Raw genomic sequence first — 21,665 nt, 5'->3', positions numbered from 1 at the left:
TCTCTTTGGCTTGAAGTTTTACGCTCCATCAATTATGCGTCTGATCAAACTACACTCAACTGTCACCTATTAGCCCTCTGCTCGCAATCATCGGATTTTTCTGCCTGACGTTGATATGTCAGTTGAAGCCATCTATCCAGAGCCTGCCAAGGAGCCCCTTAGTCTTCAGAATGCTGATAAGCAAAGTTTCTCACAACACATTGAAGGAGACCCAGCAGCCACTCGTGTTTATCCTCTGGCTGGTACTACCCGTGCACCTCATCGTGCCGTCACTGAAGCCACTTAAAGCACCATTGCACAACAGCCCAAGAAGCGATCTCGTGTTCTCAATGACCGAGAGCTTCTGGTTGCCCTTCATCAGAAACAGGATAAGCATCATGACTGGCTGAAGCGCCAAATGCAAAGCCTCTTGGTGGACGTAAATAGGATTTGCAACCTTGCCACCAAGAATGCCTTTGTCGCCTATGAAACTTGTCGGCATACATGGAAAGGGCTGACGCTTATGTGTTCTGAAGATGATCTTCAAGATGATGGTTTCTCTGAATGCTTCAAGTTTGACTCCACACCTCCGAGAAGGACCTTGCTGCGGCGTACTCCATCTCTTGAAGACTCTGAGTTCTCCTCCTCTGCTGCAACAGCGAATGCACGTGTCATCGATGATGAAGAAGATGCTACTTCACCACCTTCAGCGTGAATCAACACTACACCAAGTTCGTCTGCACCGCCAACCAACACCGATGACCCTGCCGCTTCACCACCTCCTCATGGGAACGAGTAGGTGCTCTATGTCTTCAAACCTTTTTGGTCCTTACTGACAAAAGGGGGAGAAGCATATGAGTTTGATATTCTTCAAGCAGGTCCATATGGGCGGTGGTTTTATATTTTGCCTAGTGTTTACAACTCTCGTGTTTTGATACATTTGGTTCTTTGAGTTGAAACACTCAAACTCGATGGTCGTCTGCTACTTATTTGCTATTCTGTGATGCGATGATAAATTCTGCATGTGTGATGATAACTTCCTCACTTAGGTCATTCTGCAGACGTCCATTTTTCATTATGCATGTCATTATCTTCACATACTATTCATGCATGATGAATTGTCGGAAGAGGATCTCCACAAGTACAACCTCCCATGTGCATTTGCATTCCAAATGCAAATTACTTATATGCACATCTTCAGGGGGAGCCTTTTCCACTTATCAAGACAATATCTAAAAACCTTTACATTTCACATACTTTTATCCCCGTTGAAAACTTCAACCAGTTTGTCATCAATCACCAAAAAGGGGAGATTGAAAGTGCACCTAGTGTCACCCCTAGTTGGTTTTGGAGTATTGACGACAAACTTGGTTGAGGGAGTAATGTGTTTGTGAGAATTGCAGGATAACACAGGTAGTAGTCCCTCAATGATTCAGTTTTCCTACCAGAGATGATCCCTAAAAATGTATGAAGACATTGAAATCAAAGGTGGTATGTGAAGACATTCACATTGAAGACTATGACAAGAGAAGACATTGTGTGAAGACTGTGGAGCGCGAAGACTTAGATGTTTCATCGTTCTTTTTCTTCTTTGTTGAGTCATAGGAACCACCATACTGTTAAGTGGGGTCCAAGAGAACCAGTCAGAATGACTGAAGTGATGCTTAACCAGAATCCTATGTGTTCGAGCGAAGACAATGAGAGCAATCTTATCCAGAGTTGGATAAGTCAGCTTTGCTTGTATCCCAAGTAAAGTTGCCATGTGTGTTTAAAATCTGACCGTTGGAACACATGTCAGTTCCTTAGTGACCAAGGGTCATTTCGGACAAATCAGGTCGGGTTGCCTAGTGGCTATAAATAGCCCACCCCCTACAACCATAAACGGTTGGCTTCTCAGAGTTAGTGTACAGCTTTTGTCGTTTGAGAGCAACCCACCTCGAAGCCTTTGAGAGAGAATTCCTTGCGAGGATAAATCCCTAACCACCCAGAGCCAAAGAGTGTTAGGAATCACTGAAGTCTTCCTGTCTGTGTGATCTGAAGACTTATTACACTTGAGGACTGTGAATTCTCCAGCCGGTTAGGCGTCGCGTTCTGAGCATCCAAGAGTCATTGTGGATCACCGGTGAACGAAGTCTGTGAAGGTTTGGGAGTCTACCTTGAAGACTTACCAGAGTGATTGGGCGAGGACTAGGTGTCCTTATCTCAAGGGGAATAAGGTGAAGACGTGGTCTTCTGAGTTGAATCTCAGCCTCCCTAACCAGACGTACAGTTGTCACAGCAACTGGAACTGGTCCAACAAATCATTATCTTCAATGAGTCACTGGTTTCGTCCTTCCCATTCCTTTACTTACTGTTGGCCCTGGTGAAGTCATTGTATGATTGCATTATCTTTTGTCTTCACTGAGTAACTGTTTGTTCTGATTGGCTTCACACTATCTTCCTACCTGATCTATACTGCCTAGCTGCTATTAGTCTTTGTGCTTTCACTTCATTAAATACTTGACTATGGCTTGCTTAGTGTAGTCTACCTTTCGCTGCATGGTAATAGGTTTATTTCTATCGTTTGTCTTTGAAACTTCCATGTTTTGAAGACTTTCATAAAAATCGCCTATTCACCCCCCCTCTAGTCGATCACTAGCACTTTCACTTACCGCCGCCGTGGCCGCGGCACATGCCGCCTCAGAGGCGAGGAATCAGGAGATCTACGAGGAGAACCACCACTTTGAGAGGGGTCATCTGGAGCGGTAGAGGGACGTTCGAGGTGAGCGTCGCTGAAGATGTAACAGCGGCAGGCACCGTATTGTGGTTGCCCAGCTCATCAGCAGAGGAGAGGCAGCCGGAATCGGAAGTAGTACAAAGCCCCTCCGCAGTAGTAGTATTTAGGGGCTATTTTGTTCAGTTCATCTGACTATAGATGTGGTGGAACTGTACAACGTACTTAAAATTAGCTAGTATATATAGTTTAACTAGCTATTTCAATACGTGGTTGGCAACAATTGGGGAAAAGTTTGGTCGGTTCAGCTATCGAGTTGAACTGTTTGTATAAATTAAGAACGACTACTTAATCTATGAATAAAATCTATCCTTAATTACTGAATTTTAGTTGCAAAAATTAGATACTGCTAGTGATTTTTAGCTTCATATTTTGACAAATCGCAGTGTTACAAGGTTGACAAATGGCAATGTTACTAGATCAATAAATGTCTATCTTTCTAGTTTGACAAATGGCAACATACCCAATATGACAGATGCAAATCGCACCAAATTGTTTGTAAGTGGTTGCACATGGGTCATCCAAAAGAACCATTTGCATTGAAGAGATGCACAAATCCTGCTCTCACTTTGCATCATGTCATCCCGGGGTCGACGGGTGGGGTGCGGGAGGACGGCAGCTGGCGGCGCTGAGAGGTAGCGTTCGACGGCGGCGTCCCTTACCGCTGAGGGGGCGCGTGCACGGAGAGGAAGGCGGGCGGCCATGGAAGTCAAAGGGCTTGCTTCCCAGTGAGCCTGTGCAGCGTATAGCTTGCACGCTTCCCGGTGAGCCTGTGCATTTAAGGACAGCTTGCACGCCTCTCGGTCAGCCTGCGCATCGGACTGCGCTCGCATGCCTCCCGTTCAGTCAAGGTCAAGCAGTTGTCCGCATGGCACCTACTATAGCCATTAATACCAAGACACATGTCGTCACGTGAATGGTTAACAGAATGCACACGGTTTGAATTATACAAACGTTCGAGATATTAAAGTGGGAGCTATTTTTTCAAAATGCCTTTGTTGGCTATCATTATTCGGGTGCGCCTTCTCTCAGAATAGACACAAAAAATACCACAGAATGTCGGGTGCCATTCCATGATAGCATGCCAAGTTTCATGAATTTCATACGAGTTTTTGATTTACTAGAATTTAAAAACCAGGCATCTCAATGTTTTGTTAGCAATGAACGGTGCCCTGGTGTTTGAAATTCATTACCATTTCTTGCATGGGACCTAAGCACGCACCCAAGGACACAGATTTGATTTTTCAACCAATTTATATGCACGGGAGCATGTACATGTAGTTCAAATTTGAATTATGCACATAAATGCATTGAAAACTAAGTTAATGCATAAAAATGTCCAAACGAACCCCAAAAAATCAAAAAAATAGACACAACACTCCTGTTGTTCTATGTTGACGCGAGAAAAAAATTGGAAGCAATAAGAGGCAATGGATATCGTTTCGTCCCCAATGGTGGGACGTTCCCTACCGAAACCATCATGCTTGTTGTGAGAAGCTCTGGTTTGTGAGAAGCATATACCGAAACCTGCCCCAAATGGGACAAAAAATTTACCACGGCATGTTGATGCCGCTCCATGATAGCATGCCAAGTTTCATGAATTTCAGACGAGTTTTGGATTTACTAGAATTTAAAAACCAGGCATCTCAATGTTTTGCTGGCAATCAACAGTGCCCTGGTGTTTGAAATTCATTACCATTTCTTGCATGGGACCTAAGCATGCACCCAAAGACACAGATTTGATTTTTCAACCGATTTATACGCACTAGAGCATGTGCATGTAGTTCAAATTTGAATTATGCACATAAATGCATTGAAAACTAAGTTAATGCATAAAAATGTCCAAACGAACCCCGAAAAATCACAAAAAAAACACAACACTCCTGTTGTTCTATGTTGACACGAGAAATTTTTTGGAAGCAATAAGAGGCAATGGATATCATTTCGTCCCCAAAGGTAGGACGTTCCCTACCGAAACCATCATGCTTGTTGTGAGAAGTTCTGGTTTGTGAGAAACATATACCCAAACCTGCCCCAAATGGGACAAAAAAATTACCACGACATGTTGATGCCGCCCCATGATAGCATGCCAAGTTTCATGAATTTCACACAAGTTTTGGATTTACTAGAATTTAAAAACCATGCATCTCAATGTTTTGCCGGCAATCAACGGTGCCCTGGTGTTTGAAATTCATTACTGCTTCATGCATGGGACCTAAGCATGCACCCAAGGACATAGATTTGATTATTCAACCAATTTATATGCACTAGAGCATGTGCATGTAGTTCAAATTTGAATTATGCACATAAATGCATTGAAAACTAAGTTAATGCATAAAAATGTCCAAACGAACCCCCAAAATCACAAAAATGACACAACACTCCTGTTGTTTTATGTTGACACGAGAAATTTTTGGAAGCAATAAGAGGCAATGGATATCGTTTCATCCCCAAAGGTGGGATGTTCCCTACCGAAACCATCATGCTTGTTGTGAGAAGCTCTGGTTTGTGAGAAGCATATACCCAAACCTGCCCCAAATGGGACAGAAATTTTACCACGCCAAGTTTATGCCGCTCCATGATAGCATGCCAAGTTTCATGAATTTCAGACAAGTTTTGGATTTACTAGAATTTAAAAACCAGGCATCTCAATGTTTTGCCGGCAATCAACGGTGTCCTGGTGTTTGAAATTCATTACCATTTCTTGCATGGGACCTAACAATGCACCTAAGGACATAGATTTGATTTTCCAACCAATTTATATGCACTTGGGCATGTGCATGTAGTTCAAATTTGAATTATGCACATAAATGCATTGAAAACTAAGTTAATGCATAAAAATGTCCAAACGAACCCCGAAAAATGACAAAAAATGACACAACACTCCTCTTGTTCTATGCTGACACAAGAAAAAATTTGGAATTAGTAAGAGGCAATGGGTATCAATTCGTTGCCAAAGGTGGGACGTTCCCTACCGAAACCATCATGATTGTTTGTGAGAAGCTCTAGTTTGTGAGAAGCATACACCCAGACCTTCCCCAAATGGGACAAAAAATTTACCACGGCATGTTGATGCCGCTCCATGATAGCATGCTAGGTTTCATGAATTTCATACGAGTTTTGGATTTACTAGAATTTAAAAATCAGACATCTCAATGTTTTGCCGGCAATCAACAGTGCTCTGGTGTTTGAAATTCATTACCATTTCATGCATGGGACCTAAGCATGCACCCAAGGACACAAATTTGATTTTTCAACCAATTTATATGCACTGGAGCATGTGCATGTAGTTCAAATTTGAATTATGCACATAAATGCATTGAAAACACAGTTAATGCATAAAAATGACCAAACGAACCCCAAAAAATCACAAAAATTGACACAACACTCTTGTTGTTCTATGTTGACACGAGAACATTTTTAAAATCAATAAGAGGCAATGGATATTGTTTCGTCCCCAAAGGTGGGACATTCCCTATCGAAACCATCATGCTTGTTGTGAGAAGCTCTAGTTTGTGAGAAGCATATACCCAAAGCAACCCCAAATGGGACAAAAAATTTACCACGACATGTTGATGCCGCTCCATGATAGCATGCCAAGTTTCATGAATTTCAGACGAGTTTTGGATTTACTAGAATTTAAAAACCAGGTATCTCAATGTTTGCGGCCGACTGACGGTGGCAGGGTGTTTGACATTCATTCCCATTTCTTGCATGGGACCTAAGCAGGCAACCAAGGACATAGATTTGAATTTTCAACTAATTTATATGCATTAGAGCATGTGCATGTAGTTCAAATTTGAATTATGCACATGAATGCATAGAAAACTCAATTAATGTATAAAAATGTCCAAGCGAACCCCGAAAAATCAAAAAATTGACACAAAACTCCTGCTGTTCTATGTTGACACTAGGAAAAAAAATTAAAATCGAGAAGAGGCAATGGTTATCGTTTCGTCCAGAAAGGTGAAACATTCCCTACCGAAACCATCACACTTGTTGTGAGAAGCTTTGGTTTATGAGAAGCTTATACCCAAACCTGCCCCAAATGGGACAAAAAATTTACCACGACATGTTGATGCCACTCCATGATAGCATGCCAAGTTTCATGAATTTCGGACGAATTTCGGATTTACTAGAATTACAAAAGCAAGTACGTCGACGTTTTCCAGAGAGCCACGGTGCCGTGGTGTTCGAATTTCATCCCCATTTCTTTCATGGGACATAAACATAAACCCATGGACACATATATGATTTTACAACCCATGTTGGTGCACCGGAGCAGGTGCATGTAGTTTAATTTTGAATTGTGCACCTGAAATGTCTAGAAAACCAATTTAATGTATAAAGTGTTCAAACGAACCCTGAATAATTCCAATTCATTTACGACACACATATAGTTGCATGTTCACTCCAGATAAAAGGTCTAGCAATTCAAACATCGTCCATTGCTGATGTGACCCCATTATGTAACTCAAATCAAGATGAAAAATCAAGTAGATCGCAGTCAGTTTATTATCACCAACCGTGTGAGATGCAGCACAAAATATCCTGAAGCACCGTTGGTGTATAGTACGCCTATAGCTTACGCGAGAAGGTGCTTCGGCTACAGTCCACATCCAGCATCACAAGCACACTAGCTCGCTCCCCAAATATCATTTCACTGTCCAATCGTCGACGGTGAAAGATGGGCACGTGGACCCGTGTCGTGAGGGCTACTTCGGTGGCCCACTCCGGCAAGAGCGCGGACGCAGCCGCCATGCGCGTGCTAACAAGGTGCATGAGCGCGGACGGAATCTGCGATCGGGCGGCCATGGCAGCCCAAATAGCCGCTGTTGCTTCTCAGGTGGCGGCAGCAACATCTGGCTCGAGGATAACAACTGGCGAGTGCGGCACATCACCTGTCCGTTCCGCAACGGAGGCCTTAGCACTGATGGAGACCGCCCACGCCCAGCTCCTGGCGATCACCGCACAAACTGAATGAAGCTTCTCCGACAATGGTCGGCAACCCACGGCCGAAGAGCTGGCAATCACCGAGAGCGTTCGAGCAGCCATCCGTTCCTCTGCCACATACCTTGCGAAAACGGAGCCCGTACAAGCCTAGATCGCGTCCGCCCACGCCCAGCTCGTGGCGGCCTTTTCCAAAGTGATGGCAGACGCGGATGGCGAGATGCTTGCCGAGTATGGTGTGGTGGATGCCATGGAGCCCCTTCCTCAGGAGACCGTCGGGCGCGAGATGGACATGGAGGCGGCGGAAAAGATTGACAAGCACTAGCCGTAGTAGTACTCTTTGTTTTGTTTAATTAAGAGCGTTGGTCTTTAATTTGTTAGAGTAATGTTTAGGTCAGCTAGCTCTGTTTAATTGCTGAACTTGCTCGATTAAGAAGTGTGGGTGTGTTGTAGTCTGCTTTGTGTACCGAAATTATGCAATACGTGGATGACCACTGTAACCAGGGAAATTCGAACCAAAATTTTTGACGTTCAAACTCAACACACATGAGTTAAGCTGTAACATCCCAATTTTCAATTTGGATGTTATACCTAGGTCATCATATGTATACCATATTTTATTTGCATTTTTGGTTTGATCCTGGAAATCTTAAGAAAATCAAGGACCCACGGAGAGAGTTGGGGATTTCATTTATTTTCATAATTGAATTTTGTCAAATTTGAAAAGAGGATCATTTTTTATTTTAACAACTTTTCTCTCCGAAATATTTTCGATAATAAAATAGATGAGAGGAGATAATATGACTTCTCCAAATAAGAGGGGAATATTATAGGAAAATATTAAAATCAAATAAATATTTTATTTGGGATTTTATTGCTATTTTATTTGAATTAGAAAAAATGCATTTTTCAAAATTGCATTTTTAGGCCAGAAAAATGTTCACCTTGTTCTAAATATTCTATTTAGATGGTGAAAATTGTCTTTGGCATTTTTAGAATTTTTTTTATTATTTTTATTAGGATATTCTTCGGTGGAATTTATTTTAAAAAAAGTTTCGCCCGACTGGGCCAACAGCCCAGCCGAGCCGGGTCAACCCCAGCGCCGCACCGCCACCATGCCCGTGTCCGTGCCGGACTCCAGCGAGAGTCCGGGTCGCCGCCGCCCCGTGCCGATCCCCTCTCCAAGTCGGAGACCCCTGGGGCCTTTATAAGCCGCCCGAGGCCGCCGCCTCCTCCTCGTCTCACCAGCCGCCGCCGCCGCAACCCCAAGCAGCAGCAGCACCGCCGCCGCCCGCGCTCGTCGCCGCTCCACCGCCGTGCCGCCGCCCTACCCTGCCACAGCCCTGCCGGAGCCGCCGCCCGCCGCCGTGAATCGGTAAAGAAAACCGCCACCTGTTTTTTTCGGTTTAGATCTAGTTTGGTTTTTTTATATAGATTGGTTTTCCTCAGATTTTCTTCGGTTAGATCTATTCTGCGAACGTTCGTTCGTTTAGTTCTTATAATGAATGAATTTGTTCGTTTGTCTAGCGGACGTTCGTCCGATAGATTTTTCTTTTTCTGTTTTATTTTCGTTAGGGACCTATCCGCGATTATTTTTATCGCAGTGTAGCCCCTGATCTTCAAACCTTCGCAACTTTTTAACCGTTTGTCCAAATCCAGTGAAACCAACGCCAAAATCTTCATCTCAAACCCCTCTTTCTAGTTAATCAACTTAAGCATGATTTTGACAATTTAAAATTTGGTTTCAAGCATATTTGAATTCGAATTTCCTTTGATCATAGTTTGAGTTTCGTAGCTCCGATTTGATTGATTCTTTTTGCAAATCAAAGCACGTCATTTGAACTTTCAGATTGGACTTTCTTATCTGAGATTTTCCCTCGCATCTATGCTTGAGTGCTTATGTATGCTATTGTTTGTTTGCGATAGAGTTTTCGGAGTGCGAAGCGTGCTACTACGAGTCTCTAGGGTTTGTAGACCGTCAGCAAGGCAAGTAACACTTTGATCATACTTCTTCATTACCCAATTTTATGCATTAGTTTCAATCCTCAAACATTGCATGAGTAGGATATAATAACTTGTGGGTATTGGGAAGTAGATGTTGAGGTAGTACGTATGTGCTTAATATGAATGTCAATTAGATTAATAAATGGATTATTAATAATAGGGCAATTATCCTACTAATGGCGAATTATCTGCTAATTAGGTTTTGCTATTTCAAACGGTTATTGAAAAAATACCGTGGGCGATGACCTCACGCTATGCACACAGTTTCTAGGAATAAACCGTTTTGGATCAACGAACAATCACACACGACTTTCTCTAGAAAACTGTTTGCGTTAGGCCACCTTGTGCAAACGTTTACCACATAAATAATGTGTGTGATGGACAGCCTTTGCCACATAGTTTCTTCTACGGACCGTGTGTGATACATTCAATAACGCAAACAATTTAGCGAGAAAAATTGTGTGTGATGTATCTGTGAACAGAAATGTTTTCCTTGGAGCGACTGTGCGGGATGTACATACGAACGGAAATGTTTAGCGGGGACTGACTGTGTGGGATATACTTGCGAACGGAAAAAATTTCACTTGTATAATTGTATTTTTTAGCTCTACTGTATGTATTTTCATATTTGAGCGCTCGTCGGTCGCACACGACCTCATTTTGCCGAGCGTGTGTGCTAGGAAGGCATATCCTGGGTCATGTGGGAAGGACCCCCTATCGCCCACACTCACTAGGCAACGGTTCCAAATGCCGTCGCAGAAAGGTTTAAAAACCGTTTGTATAGGACTGACACGTACCAATGTTACTACTGCCATCGTTATTGTCGCACTTGCTACAAAAATATTTCTCTCACTGTTACCGTTGCTATTGCTACTACTATCGAAACTATCGTACTACTTTGCTACTGATTGCTTTGTTGCAAATAATTAATCTCCAGGTGTGGCTGAATTGACAACTCATCTACTAATACTCGCAAATATTCTTTGGCTCCCCTTGTGTCGAATCTATAAATTTTGGTTGAATACTCTACCTTCGAAAACTATTGCGATCCCCTATACTTGTGGGTTATTATAATTGGCCCCCATGTGCTCGATGGTTAGCCCGACAGCTTTCAGGCGGGCGATCCTGTTCAACAACGGGCGGAGCCTATTGTCACCGAGGCCCAACTTGCTCCAGTCACTTTCGTGCATGACACATTCAGACTGCGTCGAACAGAACTCAGGCGCCTTTTCATCCTCGACCCAACACCATTCTGCCATCCATTCCTCCCACTTGCCGCATTGCTGGCCAGGAAGATAATCCCATTCTTCCTTCTTGCCTTTGGGGATCCAGCTTATGTTTCCCGAGCGGTGGGATTTGTGTTCTATCCGGGGAATGAAGAAGTGCCTGGATAAATCCACATTGGGGGCAACTCCAACGAAATTCTCGCACATATGGGCGAAGATTGCCATGCACGCCATAGCATTCGGAATGAAATCCATGAGATGGAACCCATACACCGTCATCATGGCACAAAAGAAGTCGAAAAGGGGGGGGGAGAGGCCAAAGAGAATGTACGTGCAGAAAAAGCGGTACACATCTGATGGAACCTTGGCCCCCTCCGGCAGAACTGCGGGTGCTCCATGCCCATTCCTGGTTTCCCTCCCCCACAAATAGGCATGCCTTGTGATCAAGGTATTGTCGTCCAGGTGTGACGGATAGAAAACCACATCTTCTTGTCGCTGCCTCTCTAGTTCCTCTGATTTCCTCCTCCTCTCCTCCGTCGCGGGATCCGCGGTGGCGGCTGCCTGCTTCCCCTTCACGGCTGATACCTCTCCAACGTATCTATAATTTTTTATTGTTCCATGTTATTATATTATCTGTTTTGGATGTTTAATGGGCTTTATTATACACTTTTATATTATTTTTGGGACTAACCTACTAACCCAAGGCCCAGTGCAAATTGTTGTTTTTTTGCATATTTCAGTGTTTCGCAGAAAAGGAATATCAAACGGAATCCAAATGGAATGAAATATTCGGGAGAGTTATTTTTGGAACAAACGTGATCCAGGGAACTTGGAGTAGATGTCAATAAAGGAGCGAGGAGGCCACAAGGCAGGGAGGCGTGCCTGCCCCCTGGGAGCGCCCCCACCCTCATGGGCCCCTCGCAGCTCCACCTACCTACTTCGTCGTCCTATATATATTCATATACCCCGAAAACATCCAGGAGCACCACGAAACCCTATTTCCACCGCCGCAACCTTCTGTACCCAAGAGATCCCATCTTGGGGCCTTTTCTGGAGCTCTGCCAGAGGGGGAATCAATCACGGAGGGCTTCTACATCAACACCATAGCCTCTCCGATGATGTGTGAGTAGTTTGCCAACAGACCTTCGGGTCCGTAGTTATTAGCTAGATGGCTTCTTCTCTCTCTTTGGACCTCAATACAAAGTTCTCCTCGATCTTCTTAGAGATCTATTTGATGTAATTCTTTTTGCGGTGTGTTTGTCGAGATCCGATGAATTGTGGGTTTATGATCAAGATTATCTATGACCAATATTTGATTCTTCTCTAGAATCTTTTATGTATGATTTGTTATCTTTGCAAGTCTCTTCGAATTATCAGTTTGGTTTGGCCTACTAGATTGATCTTTCTTGCAATGGGAGAAGTGCTTAGCTTTGGGTTCAATCTTGCGGTGTCCTTTCCCAGTGACAGCAGGGGCAGAAAGGCACGTATTGTATTATTGCCATCGGGGATAAAAAGATGGGGTTTATATCATATTGCTTGAGTTTATCCCTCTACATCATGTCATCTTTCCTAATGTGTTACTTTGTTCTTATGAACTTAATACTCTAGATGCATGTTGGATAGCGGTCGATGTGTGGAGTAATAGTAGTAGATGCAGAATCGTTTCAGTCTACTTGCCGCGGACGTGATGCCTATATACATGATCATGCCTAAATATTCTCATAATTATGCACTTTTCTATCAATTGCTCGACAGTAATTTGTTTACCCACCGTAATACTTACGCTATCTTTAGAGAAGCCACTAGTGAAACCTATGGCCCCCGGGTCTATCTTCTATCATATAAGTTTCCCATCTATTTTACTTTGCAATCTTTACTTTCAATCTATATCATAAAAATACCAAAAATATTTATCTTATTATCTCTATCAGATCTCACTCTCGTAAGTGAGCGTGAAGGGATTGACAACCCCTTTATCACGTTGGTTGCGAGGTTCTTATTTGTTTGTGTAGGTTCGAGGTGACTTGCATGTAGTCTCCTATTAGATTGATACCTTGGTTCTCAAAAACTGAGGGAAATACGTACGCTACTTTGCTGCATCACCCTTTCCTCTTCAAGGGAAAACCAACACAGTGTTCAAGAGGTAGCATGAAGGATTTCTGGCGCCGTTGCCGGGGAGATCTACGCACAAGTCAAGACATACCAAGTACCTATCACAAACTCTTATCCCTTGCATTACATTATTTGCCATTTGCCTCTCGTTTTCCTCTCCCCCACTTCACTTGCCGTTTTATTCGCCCTCTTTTTCTGTTCGCCTCTTTTTCGCTCGCTTCTTCTGTGCATGTGTGTTGGATTGTTTGTCACGATGGCTCAAGATAATACTAAATTATGTGATTTTTCCAATACCAACAATAATGATTATATTAGCACTCTGATTTCTCCTCTTACCGATGTTGAATCTTGTGAAATTAATACTACTTTGTTGAATCTTGTCATGAAAGATCCATTTTCTGGCCCCCTAGTGAAGATGTCGCTACCCATCTAAACATCTTTGTTGATTTGTGTGATATGAAAAAGAAGAAAGATGTGGACAATCATATTGTTAAATTGAAGCTATTCCCGTTTTCGCTTAGAGACTGTGCTAAAACATGGTTTTCTTCTTTGCCTAAAAATAGTATTGATTCTTGGAACAACTTCAAAGATGCTTTTATCTCTAAGTATTTTCCTCCCGCTAAGATCATCTCCCTTAGAAACGATATTATGAATTTTAAGCAACTTGATCATGAGCATGTTGCACAATCATGCGAGAGGATGAAATTAATGATTCGCAATTGCCCTACTCATGGTTTGAATTTGTGGATGATCATACAAAAATTTTATGCTGGATTGAATTCGGCCGCGGGAGGCACTTTTATGGAAATCACTTTAGGAGAAGCTACCAAACTCCTAGATAATAAGATGGTTAATTATTCTCAATGGCACACCGAAAGATCTACTAGTAAAAAGGTTCATGCTATAGAAGAAATTAATGTTTTGAGGGGAAATATGGATGAACTTATGATTGTTTTTGCTAATAAGAGTGTTTCTTCTGATCCTAATGATATACCTTTGTCTACCTTGATTGAGAATAATAATGAATCTATGGATGTGAATTTTGTTCGTAGGAACAATTTTGGTAACAACGCGTATAGAGGAAACTTTAATCCTAGGATGTATCCTAGTAATTCCTCTAATAATTATGGTAATTCCTACAACAATTCTTATGGAAATTATAATAAGATACCCTATGATTTTGAATCTAGTATTAAAGAATTTATTAGTACGCAAAAGAGTTTCAATGCTTTGATTGAAGAAATTTTTTCTAAGATTGATGAGTTGGCTAGGAACGTGGATAGAATTTCTCTTGATGTTGATTCTTTGACACTCAGATCTATTCCACATAAGCATGATATCAATGAGTCTCTCAAAGCCATGATAATTTCCATTGATGAGTGCAAAGAAAGGACCGTAGGATGCGTGCTAAAAAATATTGCTTTATAAAAGTGTGTTCTTCTAGTTTTGATGATAATAAGGATGAAGATCTAAAAGTGATTGATGTGTCTCCTATTAAATTTTTGTTTTGCAATATGAATCTTGATAATTATGGGACTGGAGATGAGTCAACTTTAGTTAAAAGGAGTCCCAATGATTCGGAGTTTTTAGATCTTGATGCAAAAATTGGTAAAGGTGGGATTGGAGAGATCAAAACGTTACATAGCAATGAACCTAATATTTTGGATTTCAAGGAATTTAATTATGATAATTTCTCTTTGATAGATTGCATTTCCTTGTTGCAATCCATGCTAAATTCTTCGCATGCTTATAGTCAAAATAAAGCTTTTACCAAACATATCGTTGATGCTTTAATGCAATCTTATGAAGAAAAGCTTGATTGGAAGTTTCTATCCCTAGAAAACTTCATTATGAGTGGGAACCTACTATTAAAATTATAAAATAAAGATCATGAATGCTATGCTTTATGTGATTTGGGTGCTAGCGTTTCCATGATTCCAAAAACTTTGTGTGATGTGTTAGGTTTCCGTGAATTTGATGATTGTTCTCTAAATTTGCACCTCGCAGATTCCACTATTAAGAAACCTATGGGAAGGATTAATGATGTTCTTATTGTTGCAAATAGGAATTATGTGCCCATAGATTTCATTGTTCTTGACATTGATTGCAATCCTACATGTCCCATTATTCTTGGTGGACCTTTCCTTAGAACGATTGGTGCAATTATTGATATGAAAGAAGGGAATATTAGATTCCAATTTCCGTTAAGGAAAGGCATGGAACACTTTCCTAGAAATAAATTTAAATTACCTTATGAATCTATTATGAGAGCCACTTATGGATTGTATTCCAATGATGATAATACCTAGATCTATTCCTGCTTTTATGCCTAACTAGGGGCGTTAAACGATAGCGCTTGTTAGGAGGCAACCCAATTTTATTTTTGTTTCTTGCTTTTTGGTTCTGTGTAGTAATAAATAATTCATCTAACCTCTTTTTAGATGTGGTTTTATGCTTTTAATTAGTGTTTGTTCCAAGTAGAACCTTTGGGAAGACTTGTGGGGAGTTTTTGCGATCTTGCTGTAAAAAACAGAAATTTTAGCGCTCACGAGGTTTGCTGCCATTTTTTTACTGGAGAATGCGATTAGGTTGATTATTTTTGAATATGATTAATAGACAAATTCCTAACATCCACCAATTTACTTAAGAATTTTTGGGATTACAGAAGTATTCGAAACCTACAGATTACTACAGACAGTTCTGTTTTTGACAGATTCTGTTTTTCGTGTGTTGTTTGCTTATTTTGATGAATCTATGGCTAGTATCGGAGAGTATGAACCATAGAGAAGTAGGAATACAGTAGGTTTAAAACCAATATAAATAAAGAATGAATTCATTACAGTACCTTAACTGGTGGTTTGTTTTCTTATACTAATGGAGCTCATGAGATTTTCTGTTGAGTTTTGTGTTGTGAAGTTTTCAAGTTTTGGGTAAATATTTGATGGATTATGGAATAAGGAGTGGCAAGAGCCTAAGCTTGGGGATTCCCAAGGCACCCCAAGGTAAAATTAAAGTACAACCAAAATCCTAAGCTTGGGGATGCCCCGGAAGGCATCCCCTCTTTCGTCTTCGTCCATCGGTAACTTTACTTGAGGCTATATTTTTATTCACCACATGATATGTGTTTTGCTTGGAGTGTCTTGTATGATTTGAGTCTTTGCTTTTTAGTTTACCACAATCATACTTGCTGTAAACACCTTTTGGGAGAGACACACATGAATCGGAATTTATTAGAATACTCTATGTGCTTCACTTATATATTTTGAGCTAGATAATTTTGCTCTAGTGCTTCACTTATATCTTTTAGAGCACGGTGGTGGTTTTATTTTATAGAAATTATTGATCTCTCATGCTTCAATTATATTATTTTGAGAGTCCTTTAAAACAACATGGTAATTTGCTTTGGCTATAAAATTGGTCCTAATATGATAGGCATCCAAGATTGGTATAATAAAAACTTCCATAAAAATGGTGCATTGAACACTATGAGAAGTTTGATACTTGATAATTGTTTTGAGATATAAAGATGGTGATATTAGAGTTGTGCTAGTTGAGTAGTTGTGAATTTTATAAATACTTGTGTTGAAGATTGCATGTCCCGTAGCATGCACGTATGCTAATCGTTGTGTAACAAATTTGAAACATGAGGTGTTCTTTGATAGTCTTCCTTATGAGTGGCGGTCGGGGACGAGCGATGGTCTTTTCCTACCAATCTATCCCCCTAGGAGCATGCACGTAATGCTTGGTTTTTGATGACTTGTAGATTTTTGCAATAAGTATGTGAGTTCTTTATGACTAATGTTGAGTCCATGGATTATACGCACTCTCACCTTTCCATCATTGCTAGCCTCTTCGATACCGTGCATTGCCCTTTCTGACCTAGAGAGTTGGTGCAAACTTTGTCGGTGAATCCAAACCCCATGATATGATACGATCTATCACACATAAACCTCCTTATATCTTCCTCAAAACAGCCACCATACCTACCTATTATGGCATTTCCATAGCCATTCCGAGATATATTGCCATGCAACTTTCCACCATTTCATTTATAACATGCTTCATCATTGTCATATTTCCTTGCATGATCATGTAGTTGACATCATATTTTTGGCAAAGCCACCATGCATAATTTATCATACATGTCACTCTTGATTCATTGCCCTTCTCGGTACACCGCCGGAGGCATTCATATAGTCATATTTTGTTCTAGTATCGAGTTGTAATCATTGAGTTGTAAATAAATAGAAGTGTGATGATCATCATTAATAGAGCATTGACCCAAATAAAGAAAGGGGAAAGGCCAAATAAAAAAAGGCCCAAAGAAAGAGAAATAAAAAGGGACAATGCTACTATCCTTTTTTCCACACTTGTGCTTAAAAGTAGCACCATGATCTTTATGATAGAGAGTCTCTTGTTTTGTCACTTTCATATACTAGTGGGAATTTTTCATTATAGAACTTGGCTTGTATATTCCAACAATGGGCTTCCTCAAATGTCCTAGGTCTTCGTGAGCAAGCAAGTTGGATGCACACCCACTTAGTTTCTTTTGTTGAGATTTCATACATTTATAGCTCTAGTGCATCCATTGCATGGCAATCCCTACTCCTTGCATTAACATCAATTGATGGGCATCTCCTTAGCCCATTTATTAGCCACTTCAACATGAGATTTTCTCCTTTTTTCGTCTCCACATAACCCCCATCATTATATTCTATTCCACCCATAGTGCTATATCCATGGCTCACGCTCATGTATTGCATGAAAATGAAAAAAGTTTGAGATTACTAAAGTATGAAACAATGGCTTGGCTTGTCATCGGGATTGTGCATGATGTGAGCATTCTTGTGTGATGAAAATGGAGCATGACCAAACTATATGATTTTGTAGGGATAAACTTTCTTTGGCCATGTTATTTTGAGAAGACATGATTGCTTAGTTGGTATGCTTGCAGTATTATTATTTTTATGTCAATATTAAACTTTTGTCTTGAATCTCTCGGATCTGAATATTCATGCCACAATAGAGAAAATTACATTGAGAATTATGCTAGGTAGCATTCCACATCAAAAATTCTATTTTTTTATCATTTACCTACTCGAGGACGAGCAGGAATTAAGCTTGGGGATGCTTGATACGTCTCCGACGTATCTATAATTTTTTATTATTCCATGCTATTGTATTATCTATTTTGGATGTTTAATGGGTTTTATTATACACTTTTATATTATTTTTGGGACTAACCTACTAACCAAGGCCGAGTGCAAATTGCTGTTTTTTTGCCTATTTCAGTGTTTCGCAGAAAAGGAATATCAAACGGAATCCAAACGGAATGAAACCTTCAGGAGAGTTATTTTTGGAACAAACGTGATCCAGGGGACTTGGAGTAGACGTCAAGAAAAGGAGCGAGGAGGCCACGAGGCAGGGAGGTGCGCCTGCCCCCTGGGCGCGCCCCCACCCTCGTGGGCCGCTCGCAGCTCCACCGACCGACTTCTTCCTCCTATATATATATATATATATATATCCATATACCCCGAAAACATCCAGGAGCACCACGAAACCCTATTTCCACCGCCGCAACCTTCTGTACCCAAGAGATCCCATCTTGGGGCCTTTTCCGGAGCTCTGCCGGAGGGGGAATCGATCACGAAGGGCTTCTACATCAACACCATAGCCTCACCGATGATGTGTGAGTAGTTTACCAACAGACCTTCAGGTCCATAGTTATTAGCTAGATGGCTTATTCTCTCTCTTTGGATCTCAATACAGAGTTCTCCTCGATCTTCTTGGAGATCTATTTGATGTAATTCTTTTTGCGGTGTGTTTGTCGAGATCCAATGAATTGTGGGTTTATGATCAAGATTATCTATGAACAATATTTGATTATCCTCTGGAATCTTTTATGTATGATTTGTTATCTTTGCAAGTCTCTTCGAATTATCAGATTGGTTTGGCCTACTAGACTGATATTTCTTGAAATGGGAGAAGTGCTTATCTTTGGGTTCAATCTTGCGGTGTCCTTTCCTAGTGACAGCAGGGGCAGCAAGGCACGTATTGTATTGTTGCCATCGAGGATAAAAAGATGGGGTTTATATCATATTTCTTGAGTTTATCCCTCTACATCATGTAATCTTGCCTAATGCGTTACTTTGTTCATATGAACTTAATACTCTCGATGCAAGCTGGATAGCGGTCGATGTGTGGAGTAATAGTAGTAGATGCAGAATCGTTTCAGTCTACTTGCCGCGGACGTGATGCCTATATACATGATCATGCCTAAATATTCTCATAATTATGCACTTTTCTATCAATTGCTCGACAGTAATTTGTTTACCCACCGTAATACTTACGCTATCTTCAGAGAAGCCACTAGTGAAACCTATGGCCCCCGGGTCTATCTTCTATCATATAAGTTTCCCATCTATTTTACTTTGCAATCTTTACTTTCAATCTATATCATAAAAATACCAAAAATATTTATCTTATTATCTCTATCAGATCTCTCTCTCGTAAGTGAGCGTGAAGGGATTGACAACCCCTTTATCGTGTTGGTTGCGAGGTTCTTATTTGTTTGTGTAGGTTAGAGGTGACTTGCATGTAGTCTCCTACTGGATTGATACCTTGGTTCTCAAAAAATGAGGGAAATACTTACGCTACTTTGCTGCATCACCCTTTCCTCTTCAAGGGAAAACTAGTGCATTGCTCAAGAGGTAGCAACGGCGCTCGCCTTTCGCCCCATCTCTTGGACTCAAAGGAAAAGCGAAGGATCTAGCAAAGTTTCCCGAGGCGGATAATGGCAGCAAAAGCGGTTTCTTATCTTGAGGAAGAAGATAAAGGGAGAAGAAGCGGATGTGAATGAGCAACGCCCCTTCGGGTTGCCTTTTTATTGGGAAAATGCACGGGGGCTGGCACTTCACTACTTTTTCGGGAAGATGTTGTTTTTGCAGGTGCCTTACTCACTAACGGCTACTGTTCCATGACATGCGATAATTATGTGGAGTAGACATAGGATTGATGGGTCATCATGACAAAAACTGCATGGAAAACATTCCTTCGACACGTGTCCGTGCACTATTTGCAACCTAACCCAACGATGCCCAGCGACACGTTTGCCTTAGGCCCGGTGAAAGCACAAGTGCTCCCTGGGTGATTTTGGTAATTAATGTCAACATATCTATTGTTGGACTAATACTTTTATCAAGTATATTTCAGGTAAGTTCAACAATGGCGTGGCATGGACAAGAGGATGTGGAACCCCTTCAAAATGCTAAGGACAAAGATTGGGTAAAGCTCAAGACTCTTCATTTTCTATTTTAGTGATCCAATATCACATTGAGTCCATACGAAAAGCCAATACTATTAAAAGGGGATGAGGTGTTGCTTAATGGTCTACTTGGTCAAAGTGCTTAGTAATATGCTCCAAAGCCCTCAACCACTTTCTCATTTCCAAATATGTCCAAAACCTAAAGTCAAACTCGGCCCCACCGATTTAATCTACCCGGCGCAACCGAGTTCCTTTGACATAGCCACTACCAGAAACCCTAATCAGTTCGGTCTCACCGATCGGGATCTCGGTCTCACCGAGATGGCCTTGCAAACTCTCTGTTGCCTATTGCAATTATTTCAGTCTCACCGGAATATGCAATTGGTCCCACCGAGTTTGGCTAATCAACTCTCTGTTTGCTCATTGCTGAAATCCTTCTCACCGAGTTCATGCAATCGGTCACACCGAGATGAGGTTTTGCCCTAACCCTAGCACATCGGTCCCACCGAGTTGATCATGTCAGTCCCACCGAGATTCCTAACATTCACATTTTGAATTGATTCGGTCTCACCAAGTTCTTCTATTCGGTCTGACCGAGTTGGGTCAATTGTCTGTAACGGTTGGATTTTGTGTGGAGGCTATATATACCCCTCCACCCCCTTCTCTATTAAAGAGAGAGCCATCAAAACATGCCTACACTTCCACTACTCAATTTCTGAGAGAGAACCACCTACTAATGTGTTGAGACCAAGACATTACAATCCAACCACAAGAATCTTGATCTCTAGCCTTCCCCAAGTTTCTTTCCACTCAAATCATCTTTCCACCAAATCCAAATCTGTGAGAGAGAGTTGAGTGTTGGGGAGACTATCATTTGAAGCACAAGAGCATGGAGTGCATCATCATCACACCATCTATTACATTTTGGAGAGTGGTGTCTCCTAGATTGCTTAGGTGTCACTTGGGAGCCTCCGACAAGATTGTGGAGTTGAACCAAGGAGTTTGTAAGGCCAAGGAGATCGCCTACTTCGTGAAGATCTACCCAAGTGAGGCAAGTCCTTCGTGGGCAATGGCCATGGTGGGATAGACAAGGTTGCTTCTTCATGGACCCTTCGTGGGTGGAGCCCTTCATGGACTCGCACAACCATTACCCTTCGTGGGTTGAAGTCTCCACCAACGTGGACATACGATAGCACCACCTATCAGAACCATGCCAAAAATCTTCGTGTCTTCATTGCATTTGCACACTCTAATCCCATCCCTTTACTTTCTTGCAAATAGCATGCTTTACTCTTTCCGCTGCTCATACTCTTGCCATGCTTGCTTGAAATGTATTATGAATGCTTAAACTTGTGCT

Source organism: Triticum urartu, chromosome 7A (assembly GCF_056163025.1).
Source record: "Triticum urartu cultivar PI428250 chromosome 7A, HENAU_Tu73, whole genome shotgun sequence".
In the NCBI taxonomy this organism is placed as follows: domain Eukaryota; kingdom Viridiplantae; phylum Streptophyta; class Magnoliopsida; order Poales; family Poaceae; genus Triticum; species Triticum urartu.
This window is presented reverse-complemented; position numbering follows the sequence as displayed.